Below are 26360 nucleotides of genomic sequence, written 5' to 3' on the forward strand. Positions count from 1 at the left end.
AATGAGTGGTTGCTGCCAGCGAGCCTCAAGCCCGGCCTGGTGGTGTGCGATAACGGGCGAAATCTCATAGCAGCTCTGGGCCTAGCCGGTTTGACGCACATATCTTGCCTGGCGCATGTGCTGAATTTGGTGGTGCAGAGGTTCCTTAAAAATTACCCCGATATGTCAGAGCTGCTGCAGAAAGTGCGGGCCGTCTGTGTGCACTTTCGGCGTTCTCGCCCTGCTGCTGCTCGCCTGTCAGCGCTGCAGCGTAACTTCGGCCTTCCCGCTCACCGCCTCATATGTGACGTGCCCACAAGATGGAACTCCACCTTGCACATGCTGGAAAGACTGTGCGAGCAGCAGCAGGCCATAGTGGAGTTTCAGCTGCAGCACGCACGCTTGAGTCGCTCTGCGGAACAGCACCACTTCACCACCAATAACTGGGCCTCCATGCGAGACCTGTGTGCCTTGTTGCACTGTTTTGAGTACTCCACCAACATGGCAAGTGCCGATGACGCCATTGTCAGCTTAACTATCCCACTTCTATGCCTCCTTCAAAAAACTATTCGGGCGATGATGGAAGAGGATGTGGCACAGGATGAGGAGGAGGATGAAGAGGTAACATTTCCAAGGCATTCAGGGCAGTCATTCGCAAGTGGCTCAGAGGGTGGGTTCCTGCACCCACAAGCGCCAGGGACACAATTGTCCAGCAGGGGCACAGTTCTGGAGGATGAGGAGGATGAGGAGGAGGAGATGGAGGAGGAGATGGAACCATGTTCACAGCAGGGTGGCTCCCAGGCCAGCTCATGGCCATCACTGGTGCGTGGCTGGGGGGATACAGAGGACACAGACGATACACCTCCCACAGAGGACAGCCTTTCGTTTCCTCTGGGCAGCCTGGCACACATGAGCGATTACATGCTGCAGTGTCTCCACAACGACCGCTGAGTTGCCCACATTCTAACTTGTGCTGATTACTGGGTGGCCACGCTGCTGGATCCCCGTTACAAGGACAATGTACCGTCCTTAATTCACTCACTGGAGCGTGATCGCAAGATGCGCGAGTACAAGCGCACGCTGGTAGACGCGGTGCTGCTGGCATTCCCACCTGACAGCGGGGCCACAGTGGAAGCACAAGGCCAAGGAAGAGGAGGAGGAAGAGGTCGCCAATGCAACCAGGGCACCGACAGCACCTCAGAAGGCAGGGTTAGCATGGCAGAAATGTGGAAAAGCTTTGTCAGCACGCCACAACAAACAGCAGCACCAGCAGCTCATATGGAACGTCTTAGCAGGAGGCAGCATTTCACCAACATGGTGGAGCAGTATGTGTGCACACGCCTACATGTAGTGAATGACGGGTCTGCCCCCTTCAACTTCTGGGTCTCCAAATTGGGCACATGGCCTGAGCTTGCCCTTTACGCCTTGGAGGTGCTGGCGTGCCCTGCAGCCAGTGTATTATCTGAACATGTATTTAGCACGGCTGGGGGCGTTATCACAGACAAGCGCAGCCGCCTGTCCAGAGACAATGTGGACAAGCTCACGTTCATTAAAATGAACCAGGTATGGATCCCACAGGACTTTTCTGTACCTTGTGCAGAATAGAGATGGATACCGACCTTACCCAGCCATTGTTATATTTTTGATCTTTCTCACTCTTTTGGGGTGTACCCTCATTTAAAATGACTGAAAAAAAGCAGTGTTGGCTACCTCGTCCTCCTCCACCGCCGCTTCCACCTACACCGCCACATCCACCACCACCTCAACCTCCCTCCTACTCCATATGGGCCTCGTCCTTCACAGATGAAGAAATTTTTTTTCTTTTTCTTTTTTTTTTGTTGTTTTACGTTATTTCCCTATCCACTTTTGTTTGCAGAGCACTTGCCATGCTCTTAACTACGTTTTGCTGCCATTTGCAGCACTCTAGCCCTTTCCATTGGTGTTTTAGAGCCATTTTAGTGCCTGAAAGTTCAGGTCCCCATTGACTTCAATGGGGTTCGGTGTCCGGGTAAAGTTTGGAAAAAGTCCGGGACACGGACCCGGACTTTTTTTTCAAGTTCGGCCGAACCCGCCGAACACGGACATCCAGGTGTCCGCTCAACTCTACTAATGAACCTTCAGCCACAGAATACTACATTCTTAGCTTTCAGGTAAACCCATGGGGGCTAATTTTTGGGGCCTTTTATGGCCGACACTTATTTATCCTGTGAATGCCTAATGTACCTCCAGCCACAGAATACAACGTTCTTTGCTGACAGGTAAACCCATGTGGGCTAATTTTTGGGGCCTATACTGGCCGACACTTACTTTTGTATCCTGTGAATGCCTTATGCACCTCCAGCCACCAAATACTACGTTCTTAGCTGTCAGGTAAACACATGTGGGCTAATTTTTGGGGCCTATACTGGCCGACACTTACTTCTGTATCCTTTGAATGCCTAATGTACCTCCAGCCACCAAATATAACATTCTTTGCTGACAGGTAAACCCACGAGGGCTAATTTCTGGGGCCTTTTATGTCCGACACTTACTTATTTATCCTGTGAATGCCTAGTGTACCTTCAGCTACAGAATACTATGTTCTTTGCTAACAGGTTAACCCATGTGGGCTAATTTTTGGGGCCTTTATGGCTGATACTTACTTATTTATCCTGTGAATGCCTAATGTACCTTCAGCCACAGAATACTACGTTCTTTGCTGACAGGTAAACCCATGTGGGCTAATTTTTGGGGCCTATACTGGCCGACACTTACTTTTGTATCCTGTGAATGCCTAATGTACCTCCAGCCACCAAATGCAACATTCTTTTCTGACAGGTAAACCCATGTGGGCTAATTTTTGGGGCCTTTTATGGCCGACACTTACTTATTTATCCTGTGAATGCCTAATATACCTTCAGCCACAGAATACTACGTTCTTTGCTTTCAGGTAAACTCATGTGGGCTAATTTTTGGGGTCTTTTATGGCCGACACTTACTTATTTATCCTGTGAATGCCTAATGTACCTTCAGCCACAGAATACAACGTTCTTAGCTGTCAGGTAAATGCATGTGGGCTAATTTTTGGGGCCTGTACTGGCCGACACTTACTACTTTATCCTGTGAATGCCTAATTTTTCAGACTGGAATTGGAAATCAATGGGTCTATAAAGGTTCTGCCAAATTGTGGAATGGATGCGGACCCATTTTACAGATGTGTGAATGGACCCTATATGTATTTGACATGTATTTACTGGCTGCTGTCAGTTCTGGCTGATTTAGGAAAAACATAAAAATTTTAGGGCAACTTTTCCAATTGCAATGCTTCAGTTATGACATTGTCCATGTGGTGGGACTATTTGTGCACAGCTAGTAAGTCTTTTGTGGCTGCAAATATGACCTAAAGATTTTTAAAGTTCGCTTCCCATTAAAGGTTGCCCTTCATCCACTTAACTTTTATTCTGTTTAGAACCCCTTGCTGATGCCATTTTCTTTTAACCTGATATTCATGGGGTGTTTTTGCAATAGTGGGGATACATAGTTACATAGTTACATAGTTAGTAAGGTTGAAAAAAGACATCAGTCCATCCAGTTCAACCTATGATGCGTGTGTGTGTTTGATTTTAACCGTACATTGTATACCCCTGTATGTTGTGGTCTTTAAGGTGTCCATCTAATAGTTTTTTGAAACCATCAATGCTCCCTGCTGATACGACTGCTTGTGGAAGAGAATTCCACATCCTTACTGCTCTTACAGTGAAGAACCCCTTACGCACTTTAAGGTTAAACCGCCTTTCCTCTAGTTTTAGTGAGTGGCCACGTGTCATTGTATCTCCTTTCTCTGAATAGTTTGTTCCTTATGCTTGGGTCACCAGTACAGTATTTGTACATTGATATCATATCCCCCCTCAATCGTCTTTTCTCCAGAGAGAAAAGGTTTAGTGCTTGTAGTCTTTCCTCATAGCTGATGTCCTCCATTCCCCTAATTATTTTTGTTGCCCTTCTCTGGACTTTCTCCAATTCCAGCACATCCTTCCTGAGGACCGGTGCCCAGAACTGGACAGCATACTCCAAATGTGGCCGGACCAGAGTCTTGTAGAGTGGGAGAATAATCTCTTTATTTCTGGAGTGAATCCCCTTTTTTATACATCCCAGTATTCTGTTGGCTTTGCTTGCGGCGGCTTGGCATTGCATGCCACTGCCAAGCTTGTTGTCTACCAGTACCCCCAAGTCCTTTTCCATCCTAGACTCACCCAGAGGTTCCCCCCCTAGTGAGTAGCTTGCTTTCTGGTTTCTGGCCCCCAAGTGCATTACTTTACATTTATCAACATTAAACCTCATCTGCCATGTAGTTGCCCACCCCGTTATTTTGTTCAGGTCTGCTTGCAAGGTTTCCACATCCTGCATAGAAGATATTGGCATGCCTAGTTTAGTATCATCTGCAAATACTGAGATTGTACTCGATATCCCCTCCTCTAGATCATTTATGAACAAATTAAACAGGATTGGTCCCAGGACAGAACCCTGGGGGACCCCACTTTCCACACCCGCCAAATCCGAGTACTCCCCATTAATCACCACCCTCTGTACTCTCCCCTGGAGCCAGTTCTCTATCCAGGTACTCACCTTATGGTCCATACCTACCTTCCTTAGTTTGTACAGTAATCGTTTGTGGGGAACGGTGTCAAAGGCCTTTGCAAAGTCCAGATACACCACATCCACAGGCTTACCTTTATCTAGGTGGCAGCTCACTTCATCGTAGAAGGTTAATAGATTGGTTTGGCAAGAACGATTTTTCATGAATCCATGCTGATTACTACTTATAATACCGTTTTTATTACTAAAGTCTTGTATGTGGTCCCTTAACATCCCCTCCAAAATTTTGCAGACTACAGATGTTAGGCTGACCGGCCTATAGTTACCCGGGATATATCTCGGCCCCTTCTTAAATATTGGTACCACGTTGGCTTTTTTCCAATCAGCTGGCACCATACCCGTCTGTAAACTATCCTTAAAGATCAAGAATAATGGTCTGGCAATCACCTGGCTGAGCTCATTAAGAACCCTCGGGTGCAAGCCATCCGGTCCCGGGGATTTATTTATGTTAAGTTTCTCTAGTTTAGCTCTAAGTCTATCTTCTGTTAACCATGGCGGCACTTCCTGAGGTGTATTATTTAGTTCGGCCTTACAAGCTGGGTTCGTGTAGCCCCCCGATTCTTTTGTGTAGACTGAAGAGAAGAAATGATTTAACACTTCCGCCTTTTCTCTGTCCTCAGTGGCCATATTTCCTTTATCATCTTTTATGGGGCCAATGTGTTCTGGCCTCGCTTTCTTACTGTTTATATACTTAAAGAACTTCTTGGGGTTCTTTTTACTCTCCTCCGCTATATGTCTCTCGTGTTCTATTTTAGCCGCCCTGATTTCATCTTTACATTTCTTATTACACTCTTTGTAATGCTTAAATGCTGCCAATGACCCCTCAGTCTTGTATTTTTTGAAGGCCTTTTCTTTAGCACTAATATACATTTTTATGTTGGAGTTTAGCCATCCAGGGTTTATTTTTGCTCTTTTAAATTTATTTCCCTTTGGAATGCACTGGCCAATCCCCCTGTTTAGTATGCTCTTGAAGCACTCCCATTTTTCCTCCGTGTTCTTTGTTTCCAGGGTTCTATCCCAATTGATATTTTCTAGCAGCAAGCGCAGTTTAGGGAAATTGGCTCTTTTGAAATTCAGTGTCCTTATATTACCCCTCTGCTTCCTATTACTGTAATTAATACTGAAACTTATTGACCTATGGTCACTGTTTCCTAAGTTGTCCCGTATTTCTATATCCGTGATCAGGTCTGTATCGTTGGTAATCAGTAGGTCAAGTACCGCATTGTTTCTTGTCGGTGCATTCACCATCTGACCCATAAAATTGTCCTGCAAAACATTTAGGAACTGCCTAGCCTTGGCTGAGTGCGCGGTTCCTTCTGCCCAGTCTATATCTGGATAATTAAAGTCCCCCATTATAATGACATTTCCCATCCTTGCTGCCAATCCTATCTGTAAAAGGAGGGCCGCCTCACCCTCCTCCCTCTGGTTGGGGGGCCTATAGCATACGCCCAATATTACCTTCCCCGCCGTGCCATCCCTTTGAAGCTCTACCCATAGGGATTCTGCCTCATCCATAGCTCCATTATTAATATCATCCCTCATATTTACCTGTATGCTGTTCTTAATATATAGACATACCCCTCCCCCTTTTTTACCCTCTCTATCTCTGCGATAAAGGGAATACCCCTGAATGGTCGCCATCCAATCATGAGAGCTGTCAAACCAAGTCTCAGTTATCCCCACAAAATCTAAGTCCTCCTCAAACATCAGCAGCTCCAGCTCTCCCATCTTGTTGGCCAGGCTTCTGGCATTGGTATACAAACCTCTTAATTTTGATCGGTTACATTTATCCTCATTTGATGTTTTTAGGCTGCTCTCTTGATTTTTCCCCATACCCACCAAGCTCTCTCTATTTGCCGATGACATTCTTTTAACGTTGACTCATCCCCATTGTGACATCTTTTAGTTCTTTATCGGGTTTTAAGATGAATACTATCAAAACAGAGGCCCTCCCCCTCTTTATCCCTTTATCTCTACCTGCCACACTTCAACAGAACTTCCCGTACAGCTGGTGTTCTCACACCCTCAAATACTTGGGTGTTTATCTGACCCCTTCCTACTCTACCCTTTACCAAGTTAACTTCCCTATCTTATTTTCACAAATTAATCACCTTTTGAAACAATGGACCATATACTCTCTCTCACTCTTAGGTAGAATCATTATTAAAAATTTGCATTCTCCCAAACCTCCTTTACTTGTTTGAGACTCTTCTAGTCCCTATTCCTTTACCGCAATTGAGCTTGCTTCAGAAAGCCTTTCTTAATTATATTTGGCATAATGCATCACATTGTATAGCAAGTTCAGTGGTTCGATCATTACGATCTAGAGAAGCTTAGGGGCAACAGATATACCTAAATATTATTATGCTACACATTTCTGAGCTGTCTTCTCACTATGATCCAAATAGATGGTCAGAAATTGAAATGGTAATCACATGTCCTATGCAGCCTGTTCTATGCTGTTACCCCAACACTTCATATTCCTGATATGTGCCTGTTATACCATGTACTGGTATGAGAAAGCATCCTGTTCTCTTTGTATTGATTCTTTTATGTAAACATGTCCTGGTGTTTCTGCTAGTCCCCTTGCTTTTCTATTAAAACTGACCACACTAAGCAGGAGAGCACACTGTTGTCAATTCTCTAGCTACAGTATTCTAGGAAATTAGTGTACTTTGCGCCAATGATCAGACTTCTCCTGACATGCCCCTACTGCACAGCCATTCCCTAGCAAGCTAAGTGAGCTGCTGCTTCTTCTCCCCCAGCTCTTATGCAACTTTGAAAAAGAAGTTCATATTACTGGGGTGTAGTTGCCATCATCCCTGATTACATAGCAAAATTTCCTCTTATAGGGGGATTTTACAGGCAACTCAAGTATAGACAAAATATTATGTTACAAAATTCATTTTATTAAATTTCCTCATAAAATATTGTTAAAATTCCTTGTTTTTTATAATAAATTCATATACAGTACATATACTCATTCTGTGATTCATATTACCTTAATCACATATACCATCTCCACTAAAAGATCAGTGTAGGCAAATGTGCACCTTCCCATGTAGGGAATATGCTCAGTGCCCAGTAATCAGCAAAAATACACTCTTTCAAATGGTGAGAGATCCTCGCGTCAGGAAGTAGGCAAATGAATTGGGAAGCATACGTACAGTATGTGGATAGGAAAACTATACTTACCTTTAGGTAGGCATATAGCCAAAATACAAATGTATAAAATGCTCAGAGTACAATTTACAGTTTTGGATAGAATACACATTTCAATTAGGGGATGGGATTGGAACAAGACCCTACACCAGCACGAGATGCACTGAATTAGGCGTTTAAATACCATATCTCCCCCGGGACTCAATGAGGCTTCAATTCAGGCAAGATAGATTAAGTTAATACCCACACATGGTGGGGGTTATCTACCCTGTCCTAAATGTTGGGGGTCAGATTTTTTCACCCATTTTCCCTTCTCTTCTGTGGGACCTCTTAAAAATACTAAGGTAGGATTACAAACGTGTTGGGTTTTTTGATTGATATACTGTATATATAAATGTTTTGTTTTCTTTTTCTTTTCTCCCCCTTTTCATACAATATTCTGTAATTTTAGAAATTGCTGTCAGTTTTAATGTACTAAATTTTCATGGTCAAGGTTTTTTTTCTCCTGGTTGTGATGATCACCAGTACCGGGTTGTCATGGTAACACCCGGGGTGGAAAGACCCCACATGTGTAATGCAGTGAGGCTGTACCATTGTGGCACCTGCTGAGAGCATGTGCAGTGTGCTGTGTCTCTCCTCTCCATGGCAAGTGTCAGGGGGAGGTGCCAGCTCACTGTATCAGCGGCGGATCAGCAGCATGGAAAGAGACTACCGCCATTCCCATTCCACCTTGCTGTCTGGAGGAGGTAACACCCTGGATGGGTGTTCATCTAGATCACCCATCAGACTAACACATGCTAGAGTCTCCAGATCAAGGACACTTTGCCATCCATACATGGCTTGGAGAATTTAAACCACAAATTTCGGACTGTAAGTACAAACATATCAATATGGGGACCTTAGAGGCCAAAGTAGATGGATTTATATAATAATAAAGTATATCCCCCCTAATAATGTATATATATATATATATATATATATATATATATATATATATATATATATATATATACATATATACTACTTTCAGTTTCCTCTGTCGCGGTAAGGAACCTGGCTGGTGGGGCAACTGCATGCTCCTTGTGTTCTGTGTTTGAAACCTCTGTGCTGTTTGCATGTACAACACTATGGGAAAGGCACTTTTGACCAAAAGATAATAATATGTAAGTTCATTGTATGTGATACAACATAATGCCATACAAGTACTATGATTATTCTAGACAGATGATTTATGTTGCAGAGTGGTATATAATTCTTGAAAAAGACATCTGTTGAAATTGTTGAAACGCGTTGGATTTCTCCAGCTTCTAGATGTCTGGAATGTGTTGTTTATGGTGCAATACTTACGTCTAGTTAGGAGATACCACTGTTAAAAACTTTATCTAAAAAATCTCTCGTCATTTTCCATAAGTGCATATGGTATAAGTGGTTAAGGTGAAATCAAACACAGAACCAGTAAATGTACTATATATGAATTTATTATAAAAATAACAAAGACTTTTAACAATATTTTATGAGAAACTTTAATAAAATGAATTACTTTTTAACATGTTATTTTGTCTATACTTGAGTTGCCTGTAAAATCCCACTATAAGAAGAATTTGTGCTCTCATGCAGTTGAGAACAGAGGAAATGTGATAATTTATAAAAAAGGTATTTACAATGTTTTTTTATTTATCTATATAAAAATGTTTTGCTTTTTAATTTCAATTTTAAACTAAATGGGTTGTTTTACAAGGTAATAATTTACAATCACTTTATTAAGTCTATATCTCGATTGTGTGATCTCTGTTTCGCTCCAATGTTGTTTACCCTATCAATGTGGAAAAAGTGTTAGAAACAGTACTCTCTCTCTTCTCCCTCCCCATCACACTTGAATGTACTCTTTAATCCAGATATCCCAGATAGATTATCATATTGTCAAATGCTCCCTTGGTCTCAGGCAGGAGTTTTTCAACTCCCTCATCTTGTACACTCTACGACTCGTAAATGCTTGCCCTTAACGGACCTTGAAACTAAATATTATGTTCCAAAACATCTTTTTTATTAAAAATTCCCCATATTAAAAATGTTTTCTCTTTTAAGTCCCCCTCTCTAACTCTTGATAATTCCACTAGTTTTGAACTTTTATGTGCTAGAGGCCCTTATGATCCTAATTTAATTTCGCTATACATGGGTCTTTCTGAGACCAGACCTATATGTGTAAATGGGTCAGCAGTCTCAATCACCCTATTTTCCTTCTACAATGGGCAAAATAGGGGAAGCTACCTCCAAAGTTTTACGGTGTGTGGTGCAGAGAGACTGCCTATAAAATTCTTCTATTTTGGTATAAGACTCCTGATATTTTACATGCTCACAATCCAGAGATTTCTCAGGAATGATAGACTCCAATTTTCTGGCATTGCCCCATCATTAAACCTTTTTGGGTCTATGTTCAGTCCCTTTTGCAAAACCTTCCTGATACAGTTATATCTTTAAATCCCAAACACTATTTACTGGGACTGCCATATTCGAGGATCTCTAAGCATGCAAAGAGACTGATGGCTTTTGATTTTTTTTTAGGCTGCAAAAGGGTTATACCATCCTGTTGGTTATCCACTTCTTCCCCCACGCACTTACAGTTGCTATCCACTACAGCAATGGTAGAAGGATCACTGTTGAGACTAAAGTGGGGTACACACTAGTAGAAAATGTGCCGAAAATTCCCATCCGAGGTAAAATCGTATGATTTTCGGCTAGTGTGTACACAACTTTCAGCAGCCAATGCCGATATTTTCAATGAAAAAAAAAAATGGAGGGACAAACACCAAAATTTTTATCGTCCATCCCCAGATGACCAATTTTCATTTAATGTGTATGCAGTACGTCCATGAAAAATCAGATACGAAAGACGGCGCATGATCTGAAGTTGCTGACAACCCAGAAGTCTAGGAACAAATGTTCCAAAAAAAAAAAAAAAAAAATCGGACGAGAAATTTTGTGAACATTTATGCACTGTCAACTAAAAACGGTTATGAACGCTGAGCAAGAGAGAGAAAAATCTGAGGATATTTCGTCCGATTTCCGTCAAGTGTGTACGGGCCTTAACAAAAATTTGAGATACTTGGGATGGTTCAGAGTATTGTTCTGAATAAGTTACATTAGAATCTTAGTTGGTTATCTCTAATGTCTCTCTAACCAGATTATTTGCTGCCTGACCCCCTGGTCCATGAGAACCATGGTGTGGCTCTTTGTTATTCCTTTGTCCTAACATATATTAGAGGAATACTTATCTCAATTGGTTCTAGGAAAAAAAAATATGAAAGAACTACTCATATAAACAGACTAATAACAGAGACTCACGAGTTAGAACAGAAAGATAAAAAGAACCTAGAGGGCGAGACACAACAAGCCTTAATATTAAAAAGAGTTAAACTAAGAAAGATACTGGAGGAAGAGACAAGATGTAACTTTAATAGAGTCACTAGGGAAAGATATAAGTGGGGAAATAAACCAGGAAAATATTTAGCAAGAATATTAAAGAGTAAAAAATCAAACAACTGTATAGAAAAAGTAAAAAATAGCAGGGGGGAAATGGTTCATTCAACAACAGATATGGCCAAAGCATTTCAAAGCAATTCTAAAGCCCCATATACCGTGTGACAAAGGGAACCATCTGATGTAGAACAAAATAGAAAACAAAGGATAAAAAAGTATATAAAAGAATAAAAACTGCCTAAAATATCATCAGATAAGTTATTAGCCTTAGAGACACCAATCTCTCTCTCGGGAAGAGATATTAGAGGCATTAAAAAATTCACTGACCGGGAAAAGCCCAGGCCCAGGCGAATATACTATCCATTACTACATAAGGTTTAAGGAAATATTAATCCCAAAACTTTGCACATAGAGTATCTCACAAAAGTGAGTACACGCCTCCCCCCCATCCATGCGTCCGGCCCCCTAATCTGCATGCAGGGGAGCCGGACGCATGGAGTTCAATGGGGATTTTTTTCATCACCTGATTAGAGCCAGAGGCTCTAATAGGGCGATGGAAAGGGTGGTCCCGGGGCGCAGAGCAGTGCGTGACAATAGCGAATGAAAATTCGCTATTGTCACACCGATCCTCCTCCTGGCCAATCAGGAAGCGCGTCCGATACACGCTTCCTGATTGGCCGCAAGGCAAACCCCATGCCATTGGCCGAGGAGGAGGCAGGACTGGAAGTACTGGAGGAGACGCGCCGGGACCGAGCAGAAGAAGCCATTCGGGGGACTGAGGAGAAGCCAATCGCTGCCACTGCTACTCCAGGTAAGTAAGGGGGCATGCACGCTGATCTCTGCATTGAGGACATGTATACCGGTCACTGCATTGGGGGCATGTATACTGGTCACTGCATTGGGGGCATGTATACTGGTCACTGCATTGGGGGCATGTATACCGGTCACTGCATTGGGGGCATGTATACTGGTCACTGCATTGGGGGCATGTATACTGGTCACTGCATTGGAGGCACGCACGCTGATCTCTGCATTGGGGACATGTATGCTGGTCACTGCATTGGAGGCATGCACACTGATCTCTGCATTGGGGACATGTATACTGGTCACTGCATTGGGGGCATGTATACTGATCACTGCATTGGGGGCATGTATACTGGTTACTGCATTGGAGGCACGCACGCTGATCTCTGCATTGGGGACATGTATACTGGTCACTGCATTTGAGGCACACACGCTGATCTCTGCATTGGGGACATGTATACTGATCACTGCATTGGGGACATGTATACTGGTCACTGCATTAGGGGCATGTATACTGGTCACTGCATTGGAGGCACGCACGCTGATCACTGCATTGGGGACATGTATACTGGTCACTGCATTGGAGGCACGCACGCTGATCTCTGCATTGGGGACTCGTATGCTGGTCACTGAATTGGAGCCACGCACGCTGATCTCTGCATTGGGGACATGTAAACTGGTCACTTCATTGGAGGCACGCATGCTGATCTCTGCATTGGGGACATGTATGCTGGTTACTGCATTGGAGGCACGCACGCTGATCTCTGCATTGGGGACATGTATACTGGTCACTGCATTGGGGGCATGTATACTGGTCACTGCATTGGAGGCACGCACGCTGATCTCTGCATTGGGGACATGTATACTGGTCACTGCATTGGGGGCATGTATACTGGTCACTGCATTGGGGGCATGTATACTGGTCACTGCATTGGGGGCATGTATACTGGTCACTACATTGGGGGCACGCATGCTGGTCACTGCATTGGGGGCATGTATGCTGGTCACTGCATTGGGGGCATGTATGCTGGTCACTACATTGGGGGCATGTATGCTGGTCACTGCATTGAAGGGGGCACGCACGCTGGTCACTGCATTGGGGGCATGTACGCTGGTCACTGCATTGGGGGCATGTACGCTGATCTCTGCATTGAAGGGGGCATGTATGCTGATCTCTGCATTGGGGGCATGTACGCTGATCTCTGCATTGAAGGGGGCATGTACGCTGGTCACTGCATTGAAGGGGGCATGTACACTGGTCACTGCATTGAAGGGGGCATGTACACTGGTCACTGCATTGAAAGGGGGCACGCTGGTCACTGTGCATTGAAAGGGGGCACCCTGGTCACTGTGCATTGAAAGGGGGCACGCTGGTCACTGTGCATTGAAAGGGGGCACGCTGGTCTCTCTGCATTGAAAGGGGGCACGCTGGTCTCTCTGCATTGAAAGGGGGCACACTATACCTTAATTACTGAAGGCCCCTTTCAAACTTTTGCGACCTCAAAGTCACGCAATTTTGCACAGCGTTTTTTTCCGCAAAGCAATGCCTATTACATTTTTCTGTTTGCATCCCCCCCCAAAAAAAATTTGGAGCACCAGCCGCCACTGGTACAGGTTGTGTAACAGTTTAAATTTGCTGTCCCTCAAAGTAACTCAACACACAGCCATTAATGTCTAAACCACTGGCAACAAAAGTAAGTACACCCCTAAGTGAAAATGTCCAAATTGGGCCAAATTAGCCATTTTCCCTCCCAGGTGTCATGTGACTCATTAGTGTTACAAGGTCTCAGGTGTGAATGGGGAGCAGGGGTGTTACATTTGGAGTTATTGCTCTCATACTGGTCACTGGAAGTTCAACATGGCACCTCATGGAAAAGAACTCTCTGAGGATCTGAAAAAAGAATTGTTGCTCTACATAAACATGGCCTAGGCTATAAGAAGATTGCCAAGACCCTGAAACTGAGCTGCAGCATGATGGCCAGGCCAAGACCATATAGCTGTTTAACAGGACAGGTTCCACTCAAAACAGGCCTTGCCATGGTGGACCAAAGAAGTTAAATGCACGTGCTCAGCGTCATATCCAGAGGTTGTCTTTGGGAAATAGACATATGAGTGCTGCCAGCATTGCTGCAGAGGTGGAAGAGGTGGGGGGGGGGCAGCCTGTCAGTGCTTAGACCATATGCCGCACACTGCATCAAATTGGTCTGCATGACTGTTGTCCCAGAAGAACGCCTCTTATAAAGATGATGCACAAGAAAGTCTGCAAAAAGTTTGCTGAAGACAAGCAGACTAATGACATGGTTTACTGGAATCATGTCCGGTGGTCTGATGAGACCAAGATAAACTTATTTGGTTCAGATGGTGTCAAGCGTGTGTGGCGGCAATCAGATGAGGAGTACAAAGACAAGTGTGTCTTGCCTACAGTCAAACATGGGGGTGGGAGTGTCATGGTCTGAGGCTGCATGAGTGCTGCTGACACTGTGGAGCTACAGTTCATTGAGGGAACCATGAATGCCAACATGTACTGTGACATACTGAAGCAGAGCATGATCCCCTCCCTTCGAAGACTGGGCCGCAGGGCAGTAGTCCAACATGATAGCAACCCCAAACACACCTTAAAGACAACCACTGTCTTGCTAAAGAATCTGAGGGTAAAGGTGATGGACTGGTCAAGCATGTCTCCAGACCTAAACCCTATTGAGCCTCTGTGGAGCATCCTCAAACGGAAGGTGGAGGAGCAAAAGGTCTCTAACATCCACCAGCTCCGTGATGTCGTCATGGAGGAGGGGAAGAGGACTCCAGTGGCAACATGTGAAGCTCTGGTGAACTCCATGCCCAAGAGGGTTAAGGCCGTGCTGGAAAATAATGGAGGACACACATAATATTGACAGTTTGGGCCCAATTTGAAACAGAAGTGTACTCACTTTTGTTGCCAGCGGTTTAGACATTAATGGCTCTGTATTGAGTTATTTTGAGGGGACAGAAAATTATATTGTTATACAAGCTGTACACTCACTACTTTACATCGTAGAAAAGTGCCATTTCTTCAGTGTTGTCACATGAACAGATATAATAAAATATTTACAAAAATGTGAGAGGTGTACTCACTTTTGTGAGATACTGTATATGATCGGAATAGGAGAGAGGGGGGAAGATGAGAGAAGAATCACTGCAGGCCCATATAACAGTAATATCTAAAGAGGGAAAGGATGCAACTTTGTGCTCTAGTTACAGACCAATAGCACTGTTAAACACTGATACAAAATTATACGCAAAAGTCTTAGCAACTCGATTAAAAGACTCAATGGCAGAGTGGATCTATGCAGATCAGTCAAGATTTATTCCAGGTAGAGAGGGGAAAGACAACGGGATCAGAGCACTATTGCTCTTACACAAATCTAGAGGCCTTAAAAGCCCAGCCCTGCCGTTACACTGAGAAAGCTTTTGACAGGGTGGACTGGAAGTTTATGCTGGAAACAATAGAGGATTTAGGTACTGGACCGAGAATGACTGACTCAATGGATAAGAGCACTGTATAGGAATCCAACAGCATCAGTAAAGGTAAACGGTAACTTATTACCCCCATTTGAAATGTGCAATGGGATGAGACAGGGCTGCCCTCTCTCGCCCCTGTGGTTTGTCCTGTCCTGGCCATTACTGGTGACAATAAGGAGAAATATAGATATAGGGGGAGTAAGGGTCAGACAGGGGGGAACACAAAGTTGCTGCATATGCAGATGATGTTCTGTTTTTCATTACTGACCCTAGAATAATCCTCCCAAATGTCATAAAAGAGTTAAAAAAAATATGGGGAATTTTCAAATTTTAAGATCAACTCAATAAAGTCAGAAATATTGAATATTGGACTAAGTAAGACAGAAGAACTGGCTTTACAGAGAGAATTCCCATTTACCTAGGCAAAATCAAAACTAAAATATATTGGGATACATTTAACTCCATCATTAGAAAACCTCTATCATGTCAACTATTTACCCATGCTTAACGAGATAAAAGCAGACATCAAAAAAATATTGAATCGCACACTCTCATGGCTGGGGAGAATAAACATAATCAAGATGACAGTACTGCCCAAAATCCTATACAGACTTCAAATGTTACCAATCGCTAATCCATCGGTATACTTTTAAATAATAAAACATTGATATTAAAGTTCATTTGGCAGGGGAAAAAGCCTAGAATACAATATACGACACTCAGTAGAGAAAAATCACAGGGAGGATTAGGAGCACCAGACATTAGGAGATATTATATTGCAGTTCTAATTTCATGTATGATAGAGTGGACAACAATAAACTCAGAAAAAAGATGGGTTAACATAGAAACTACACTAAGTGGAACACAATAAATAATAATATTTGGATTTCACCAAAATATAGAGAAATACACGAAGATACACATGAAATAACGAGAGTTGTGTACAGGGTCTGGGACATGATACACAGGCAAGCTAAATGGGATTAGTACTCTCCGTTAATACCACTAGCAGGTAGAGTTGATCGAACACCTGGATGTCCGGGTTCGGCGGGTCCGGCCGAAATTGAAAAAAAAAAGTCCGGGTTCGTGACCCGGACTTAACCCGAACTTGACCCCGATCCCGAACCCCATTGAAGTCAATGGTGACCCGAACTTTTGAGCACTAAAATGGCTCTAAAAAAAACATGGATAGGGCTAGAGGGCTGCAAATAGCAGCACAATCTTGTTAAGAGTCTGGCAAGTGCTCTGCAAACAAATGTGGATAGGGAAATAACTTAAAATGACATAAAAAACATAAAAATAAAAAATAATCATCTTGATCTAGGAGGACGAGGCCCATATGGAGTAAGAGGTAAATTGGTGATTTTTGAATAGCAGATTCGAACACAGCAGTGTCTAAAGGCTTTTTCTCACAGTAACATATAAAGGAAAAACTGAAAAAAAAAATGTTTTCCCTTTAAATTGGTGATTTTTGAATAGCAGATTAGAACAGCGCTGTGTGTAAACAGTGTATGTCACAGTAAAGTATGAATGAAAAACTGAAAAATAATTATTTTTCCCTTAAATTGGTGATTTTTGAATAGCAGATTAGAACAGCAGTGTCTAAACACTGTATGTCACAGTAAAATATGAAGGAAATTTTTTTTTTTTTTTTTTAAATCCAGATTAAGCAGACACATATGCACTGAGCTTGCATTAAATGTCCGCTGCACGCTGCTCACCTAACAGATAGGGATGATCAAACTTTTGAAAAGTTTGGTTCGACCAGAACACCCTAATTTCCCGAAAGTTCGGTTCGGATTCCAGAACCCCATTGAAATCAATGGGACCCGAACTTCGGGAATCAAAAAACACCATTTTGAAGCCCTAAAACCTAATAAATGCCCCTAAAAAGTGCCTAGGGTTCTGGGTCATGCCCCAGCGACTATGAATCAGGCAATAAAAAGTTCTTAAAAATTGTCGTTTTTGATAGAGAGCCAATTATTGAAAAAAATATTGATAAAAAAATTAGATTTCTTTGGATTTAGTGTCTGGGGGGGGGGGGGGTCTAAAAAGTGTGCCTGTGAAATTTCAGCTCTGTGCCATGTCCAGAACCAGAAAAAAAATGATTATTTTTCTTAGAATTTCAGTAGCGCAGGGATGGTGTTACCCTCCTTTCATAAAGTGCAAATAAATGCACTACATAAACAAAGACTTTTGAAGGACTCTGTTCTTGCTTAGTTGGATGTTTTGGATTATTTATGCAATGTATGCACTTTATTTATTTGCACTTTATGAAAGGAGGGTAATACCATCCCTGCGCTACTGAAATTCTAAGAAAGATAATCTGTTTTTTTTGTGATGAATTTTAATTTATGTATAGTTGTCGCTGAGGCTTTATCAGAGTCAGGTCACCCTAAACTACGGTCACCCTGACATGGCAGAGTGGGGTCACCCTGGCATGGCAGAGCCAGGTCCCCCTAAACTACGGTCACCCTGACATGGCAGAGTGGGGTCACCATGTGCTTCCTGTAAGTGTGGTAATTTGCACAAAGGCTAACTAGCAAGCACGTATACCTGCTGTAGATATATCAGCAGTGCAACATGCTCACTAGACGGAACCCTGACACTTAAAAGTATCCCTACAAAAACTAGATTATTGAATCTAACTATAGTGGTATATAGTACCCTAACTACACTGCATATCCCTTTCCTCACACTAAAAGAACAGCTCCATACAGTAGAAGATAATTGCAAAATGACACTGGAGCTTTACAAGCAATGCAGCAAACGTTGTAACACAGCAGGAGAAACACAAATGCTTCCACTCTCTTCCAAAGTCTCTGTATCTCAGTGCTAGAGGTTAGGCGGGGCTATGTTATATACTGTGGGGCGTATTCACTCCTGATTGGCCTTTGGTCTCCGTAGTCACTCCAATCCTGTTCCTAGCAGACTCCTTCCCCTTCATTGGCTTTTACTGATGTTTCTGGGCCAATCACGGGCTTTTAAAGCCCACTTCCTCTCCCATTGCATTTTAGGTGGTTCTGGTGCCCGAATTCTGAACTTTTACCGCAAAAATTTCGGAATTCGGCTGAATTTCGAACACCCAATGTTCGGGTCGAACCGATGGTCGACCGAAACCATTCGATCATCCCTACTAACAGACTGATAAAAGTTTTTTTTTCTCCCTCCTCCTCACTGGGCTCAGGTCAGGGCAAAAAGATTCTGCACTGCACCCCCACACAATAAAATCGATGTAGATCTGATTAAAGAAGATTCTTCTGTCCTGTGTCCTATTCTTTCCCTGAAAGCAATTTCTCCAGCCTGTCCCTACAATAATCTCCTATCTCTCCCTCAAATCAGCAGCAGCAGCAGGAACCTGTCCCTACACTAGTTAAAACAGAGTGACGTGCGGCTCTACGTGACTCCAGCTTATATAGAGGCTGGGTCACATGCTGCATTGGCCAATCACAGCCATGCCATTAGTAGGCATGGCTGTGATGGTTTCTAAGGGCACACTAGTTAAACCCTTGTTGATTGGCTGCCCTGCAGCTGTTGAAACCGCGCTATTAAAACCGCCCCAAAATAACCGAACAACGGACTGTATCCCGAATATACAGTAAAATGTTCGGGTCCGTGTCCGGGTACCGAAAACCCAAAAGTCCGGTACGATCCCAAACATTACAGTCCGTGTTTTCACAACCCTACTAGCAGGCACAAAATATTTTGCACCGGGAAATGAAAAACAATTTAGAAATTGGGTAAAAAACACGCAGTTAAATTACATAATACATAATGGAAAGATCAGATCATACCATGAACTCAACACTAGGGGAAGAAATCTGACACTGAATGAATATAGATATCTTCAGTTAAAACATTTTGTGAGATCTTTGCCTCAATCCATCAGATCTGAGAAAAATGGATGGAAAAACTTTGTAATCCTCTAACAAAAATAAAACATAGTGCCGTATATCTTTGATATAGAAGAAACCTCCATTCATTGAAGCTTGGGAAAAAGAGATAGGAGCATGTTTAAAAGAGCATGAAGTGAATGCTTTAATGAGAGCTGTACATTACTCTGCAGTGGATGTTAACACTGTTGAAATGAACAATAAATGCATGAAAAAATTCTTAATTCCACTCTAAACTACAAAATGCTGTATCTATCCCAAAGTCAAACATGAAAAAATCAATCCCAAACGGGATTAGCAATCGGGGAACGGGACATTGCGATACCAAGGAAGTATGATGGAAAGTGTAGATGCAAAAGTATATAAAAATTATCTTTTTATTATATCAGAATAAAAAATCAGTATGCTATAGTCGTATCACAGACTCATTGACACAAAAACATTATTATTTCAACAAACATTAAAAGTGCACAAGATTCCAATTAGTACAAAAGATCACTCATGTACAGCAAGACATATGGACTCCAAAACCCTTACGCGTTGCGACCGAAGGTCTTCTTCTGGGGGTATATTCGTCCAGAGCAGGGCCGGCCCTACTATGGGTCCATGGGACCCAGGCGGCACTTAGAGAGGGGCGGCCCCCGGCCGCCTCTTCTCTTCTTCGGTTAGCTAAAAAAAAAAAGTCAGCGGCCGGCCTGACATTCACACTGCGCATGCGCCGCCGCCGCTCGGAAAAGCCTGTAAACGTTTGGCTATTTACGGGAACCATTCAAAACAGAGTAAGGTCTCATATTACCTGTATTTTACAGAGCCATATGCACTCCTTCCTTGGACAGGAGAGAAACGAGAGTGCCTGTATACATGGTGAGTATAAAAAGGAAAAGGTCAAGAATCGAATTATCCAATCCAAAAGTTGAAGCACAATGAATACCATCTGTGGCCTTTTTCGGAGGAAGAGCCTCCGATTGTCCCTCACACTGTTGCCTTAGCAACCCCTGTGCTGACGTCACATCTGGGAACAGCGGTGAGTGCCGAGGAAAGGGCGGAAGCACTGGGAGAGATGAACATCCACCAAAGCCGCAATACACAGCCGGAAGGAGCAACGGAGGCCACCCAGCACCCGGGTGCGGGTGCGGGTGGACAGGGGTGGCCATGATGGAGAAGGGCAAATGTAAGGGATAGTGCGCTGACACAGAGACCCAGCAAATGCAAACAACTGCTGGGTAGAAGAGGAGATGCCAGATGGACCAAAAAGCATCACCTCAGAGCCCCAACCAAGAAGGAAGGGGCTACATGTGCCAGGTTAGATCTGGTGCAGCCCCGACACAGAGATTGAAAGTCCAACAGACCAAAGAACACAGCCAAAATATATCCAAATATAAAAGATCCTAAGATCTAGAAAGAAGAGAGTGTCATGGAAAAAGTAAAAAAAAACATAAAAATTTTACAAAAATACAATTAGATAACCACCCTACATGTGTAGTTTGGAAAGACAAGAACATTTGTTAGTTCCCTGTTACATAAGATGCTCAGAGTGTCCAGAAACAAAGCCCTCCAAGAAGGGTCTGTAACTCAAAATTTTGTTCAAACCTGGGGGGCGGGTAGCTTTTAAATTGTATATCCATCGAGGCCTCTCTCTGTAAGAGGATCTTGTTCCAGTTCCCACCTCTCCCATAAAAATTAGTTGTCTCTAAAGCCCAGAAAGTCAATTTAGACATATGATAGTTATGGGCATGGGCTATATGTCTACCGATAGTAGCTTTTTTCAACCTCACTAACTATGTAACTATGTAACCCTTCGCCAGAACTCCCTCTTTGTTTTCCCTATGTAGAAGGCCCCACAGAGGCAATTCATTAGGTAAATGACTCCCACTGTCGAGCAGTCCACATGGTGATGTGGTCTATGTTTCTGTCCATTAGGCAAAATATGATTACTGGAGTCAACCAAAAATTTATACCATTGACATTTTCTACAGGGATGTGTTCCCTCAATGGTTCCACTTATAGGGATAGAGGTATTGAATGTACTCAACACAAGTTTGTCCTTTATAGAGGGGTCCCTTCTAAAAATGTAATTCATGGCTTGGGAGTAGGGTTGAGCGGACACCTAGATGTCCGTGTTCGACGGGTTCGGCCGAACTTTAAAAAAAAGTCCGGGTCCGTGTCCCGGACTTTTACCGAACTTTTCCCGGACACCGAACCCCATTGAAAGTCAATGGGGACCCGAACTTTAAGGCACTAAAATGGCTCTAAAACACCAAAGGAAAGGGCTAGAGTGCTGCAAATGGCAGCAAAACGTAATTAAGAGCATGGCAAGTGCTCTGCAAACAAATGTGGATAGGGAAATAACTTAAAACAACAAAAAAAAACAGAAAAATAAAACAATGTTCTTCTTCATCTCTGAAGGACGAGGCCCATATGGAGTAGGAGGGAGGTTGAGGTGGTGGTGGATGTGGCGGTGACATAGGCGTGCGCACAGGGTGTGCTGGGTGTGCCTGGGCACACCCTAATCACCTAGGGCACATAGCATTGCCAGTGAGGAGATGGGAAAGATCTCCCTGGGACCTGCTCTGCTCTATTTCTCCTTGCCTACAGGTACATGGCCCCGATACATTACTCTCCCTGCTGGCAAACACATGCATGTGTATTTCAACTTTGGGGTGCACACCTTAATGCAATAGGCTGCGCACACCTATGGGCGGTGTAGGTGGAAGCGGCGGTGGAGGAGGACCAGGGCCGGATTAACAGCATCATGGGCTTGGTGCTGAGGATTTTGAAGGGCCTTAGGGCCGTGCCTTGCCATGCACCCAGAGGAGGAAGGGTGCAGCCATGCATGCCTAATTCAACATGGGATGCTGTCTCTGAAGCCCATAAACACATCCATGCATCGCCAACTGTCCCTCCTTGTCCGGCCTTCACGCTGTGTGGGGAGGTTCTGAGGGTGCTGCCTGGGGAAGCGAGCATAGAAGCCAGACTTCTGTGTTTACAAGTGACAGAAGAGCGGTAACAGTGAATATGGCCAACCCGGGGCCTATATAAAAGGTAGGGGCCTGGAGCTGCAGCTCCAATAGCCCCTACATTAATCTGGCCCTGAGGAGGAGGACGAGGTAGCCAACACTGCTTCTTTTCACAAATTTTAAATGAGGGTACACCCCAAAAGAGTGAGAAAGAGCAAAAATGGAACAATGGGTGGGTAAGGTCGGTATCCATTGCTATTCTGCATAAGGTACGGAAAAGTCCCGTGGGATCCATGCCTGGTTCATTTTAATGAACGTGAGCTTGTCCACATTGTCTCTGGACAGGCGGCTGCGCTTGTCTGTTATAACGCCCCCAGCCGTGCTAAATACCCGTTCAGATAATACACTGGCTGCAGGGCACGCCAGCACCTCCAAGGCGTAAAGGGCAAGCTCAGGCCATGTGCCCAATTTGGAGACCCAGAAGTTGAAGGGGGCAGACCCGTCATTCACTACATGTAGGCGTGTGCACACATACTGCTCCACCATGTTGGTAAAATGCTGCCTCCTGCTAAGACGTTCCATCTGAGCTGCTGGTGCTGCTGTTTGTTGTGGCGTGCTGACAAAGCTTTTCCACATTTCGGCCATGCTAACCCTGCCTTCTGAGGTGCTGGCGGTGCCCTGGTTGCGTTGGCGACCTCCTCCTCCTCCTCCTCTGCCTTGTGCTTCCACTGTGGCCCCGCTGTCAGATGGGAATGCCAGCAGCATGGCGTCTACCAGCGTGCGCTTGTACTCGCGCATCTTGCGATCGCGCTCCAGTGAGTGAATTAAGGACGGTACGTTGTCCTTGTAACGGGGATCCAGCAGCGTGGCCACCCAGTAATCAGCACAAGTTAGAATGTGGGCAACTCGGCGGTCGTTGTGGAGACACTGCAGCATGTAATCGCTCATGTGTGCCAGGCTGCCCAGAGGCAACGAAAGGCTGTCCTCTGTGGGAGGTGTATGGTCCGTGTCCTCTGTATCCCCCCAGCCACGCACCAGTGATGGCCATGAGCTGGCCTGGGTGCCACCCTGCTGTGAACATGGTTCCATCTCCTCCTCCAGCTCCTCCTCCTCCTCATCCTCCTCATCCTCCAGAACTGTGCCCCTGCTGGACAATTGCGTCCCTGGCGTTTGCGTGTGCAGGAACCCACCCTCGGAGCCCCTTGCGAATGACTGCCCTGAAAGCCTTGGAAATGTTACCTCTTCATCCTCCTCCTCCTCCTCATCCTGTGCCACATCCTCTTCCATCATCGCCCGAATTGTTTTTTCAAGGAGGCATAGAAGTGGGATAGTTAAGCTGAGAACGGCGTCATTGCCACTGGCCATGTTGGTGGAGTACTCAAAACAGCGCAACAAGGCACACAGGTCTCGCATGGAGGCCCAGTTATTGGTGGTGAAGTGGTGCTGTTCCGCAGAGCGACTCACGCGTGCATGCTGCAGCTGAAACTCCACTATGGCCTGCTGCTGCTCGCACAGTCTTTCCAGCATGTGCAAGGTGGAGTTCCACCTTGTGGGCACGTCACATATGAGGCGGTGAGCGGGAAGGCCGAAGTTACGCTGCAGCGCTGCCAGGCGAGCAGCAGCAGGGTGAGAACGCCGAAAGTGCGCACAAACGGCCCGCACTTTCTGCAGCAGCTCTGACATATCGGGGTAGTTTTTAAGGAACCTCTGCACCACCAAATTCAGCACATGCGCCAGGCAAGGGATGTGCGTCAAACCGGCTAGGCCCAGAGCTGCTATGAGATTTCGCCCGTTATCGCACACCACCAGGCCGGGCTTGAGGCTCGCTGGCAGCAACCACTCATTTGTCTGCTGTTCCATGCTCCTCCACAACTCCTGCGCGGTGTGTGGTTTGTCCCCCAAACAGGCAAGTTGTAAAACTGCCTGCTGTCGTTTACCCCTGGCCGTGCTGAAGTTGGTGGTGAAGGTGTTACGCTGTCCGGATGAGGAGGCGGTAGAGGATGAGGAAGCGGAGTAGGAGGAGTTAGGAACAGGAGGCAAACTGAAGCGCCCTGCAATCCTCGGTGGTGGAAGGACATGCGCCAAATTGCTATCCGCCTCAGGCCCATCCGCCACTGCATTTACCCAGTGTGCCGTTAGGGAGATATAACGCCCCTGACCGTGCTTACTGGTCCACGTATCCGTAGTTAGGTGGACCTTGGCACAGATGGCGTTGCGCAGTGCACACCTGATTTTTTCCCCCACTTGGTTGTGCAGGGAAGGGATGGCTTGCCTGGAAAAGTAGTGGCGGCTGGGCACGACGTACTGTGGGACAGCCACCGACATAAGGTTTTTAAAACTGTGCGTCTCCACCAGACGGAATGACAGCATTTCAAAGGCCAATAATTTTGAAATGCTGGCATTCAGGGCCAGGGATCGCGGGTGGGTAGGGGGGTACTTCCTCTTCCTCTCAAGTGTTTGGGAGATGGAAAGCTGAACGCTTCCACGGGACATTGTGGAGATGGTTGTTGGTGACCCAGGTGGTGGTGTTGCTGACAGATCGTCTGTTTGCGGGGTGGCAGGTGCCGGTATCACTACAGATGTGGCTGGAGCGGCCGAGACTGCAGCAGAAGAGGAAGCAGGATGAGCCAGAGACGTTTCTTGGTTTTGAAGGTGTGTACTCCACTGCAGCTCGTGCTTTGCACTTAGATGCCTGATCATGCAGGTTGTGCTCAGGTTGAGAAGGTTCATGCCTCGCTTCAAGCTCTGATTGCACAGGGTGCAAACCACTCGTGTCCTGTCATCAGCACATTTTCTAAAGAACTTCCACGCTAGAGAACTCCTTTGAGCTGACTTTGGTGCGCTCGTTCCCTTGCTGCGTTGGGCAGTAGCGGGCGTAGTGTCTAGGGCACGGCCGCTCCGCTTCTGCACCCTGCTCCCTCTTCTGCTGTGCTGGTGGCTCTGTGCGACCACCGCCTCTTCCTCCAAACTACTCAGTTCACCTGCATGACGTTCATTCCATGTGGGGTCGAGGACCTCATCGTCCTCCACATCATCTTCCACCCAGTCTTCACCCCTGCCCTCCTTGTCGGTCTCCACAATGCTGAACGCCGCAGCAGTTGGCACCTGCGTTTCGTCATCATCGGAGACGTGCTGCGATGATCCTTGCATGTACTCATCTTGAGAAATAAGTGGTTGGGCATCGCTGCACTCAATCTCTTCCACTTCTGGGGCAGGGCTAGGTGGATGGCCCTGGGAAACCCTGCTGACAGAGTCCTCAAAAAGAATAAGAGACTGCTGTATGGCTTGGGGCTCAGACTGCTGGCCTGATTTGCAAGGGGGTGAGGTGAAAGACGGTTGGACATTGGCTGCAGGTGCCAACTCTGACCTTTCTGCAGTAGACTGGGTGGGAGACAATGTGAAGGAACTGGAGGCACTGTCAGCAGCAAACCAATCTACTATCGCCTCAACTTGTTCTGGCCTCATCACTTCTAGGGGCGTTTGATGCCCTACCAAATACTGATGCAGGTTCTGTCGCCTACTCACACTTGAGGAAGGTGTTTCACTTGTGCGTGTAGCTGGCACAGATCGACCATGTCCTCTCCTTGCAACAGGAGCTCTACCAGCAGCACCACGACCCAGGCCACGGCCCTTATTTGACGGTCTCCTCATATTTCTGTAATTTAAGATCTTGCCCTAGAAAGGTTTTTATTGAATAGCGGAATAGAAAATATGATCCAAAAAAAGTGTATGTATATCACACGTACACAACCACACTAGGCCCCAATTACTATTGTTTGTACCCCTAAAAGGCTAGATGAGGAGTAGGGGGGGTATGGAACAGGCAGCACCCTCAAACCTTCAGAAGTATGAGATGAACCCCAACAACTTGGAAAGGTGGATCTCTCTCACACGTACCGACACAGACTATCCCGCAATTCAATTGATCCTCAAAGGTTTTTATTGAATAGCGGAATAG

The sequence above is a fragment of the Pelophylax lessonae genome (assembly GCF_965119305.1).
Source record: "Pelophylax lessonae genome assembly, chromosome: 10".
Classification (NCBI taxonomy): Eukaryota; Metazoa; Chordata; class Amphibia; order Anura; family Ranidae; genus Pelophylax; species Pelophylax lessonae.